This window comes from Apaloderma vittatum, unplaced genomic scaffold, assembly GCF_000703405.1.
Source record: "Apaloderma vittatum isolate BGI_N311 unplaced genomic scaffold, ASM70340v1 scaffold28826, whole genome shotgun sequence".
Taxonomy (NCBI): Eukaryota; Metazoa; Chordata; class Aves; order Trogoniformes; family Trogonidae; genus Apaloderma; species Apaloderma vittatum.
The window spans coordinates 1-273 of NW_009723780.1; positions in this window are offsets into that span (position 1 = coordinate 1).

Here is a 273-nt window from a genome sequence, read left to right on the forward strand (position 1 = left end):
GGAGGAGCTGAAAATAACCCTCCCTCCAAGGGAGCTGACCCAGATCTGGCCAGCCCCAGCGCTGGGCTGGACCCAAAGCCCCAGCCTGCACGTTGTCACGGTGGAATCCAGCCCCTTCCCTTCCTCCAGGCTGCACTGCCCTCCTGATGCCAGCTATGTATCGCCTATATATTATGCAAATGACCTATAAGGGCTTATTACGCAAACGCGAGGGGGTTGGCGCTGCCTGGCGCTGGGTGTTCCCCAACGGCTCAGAGAGGACTGCGGGGATGG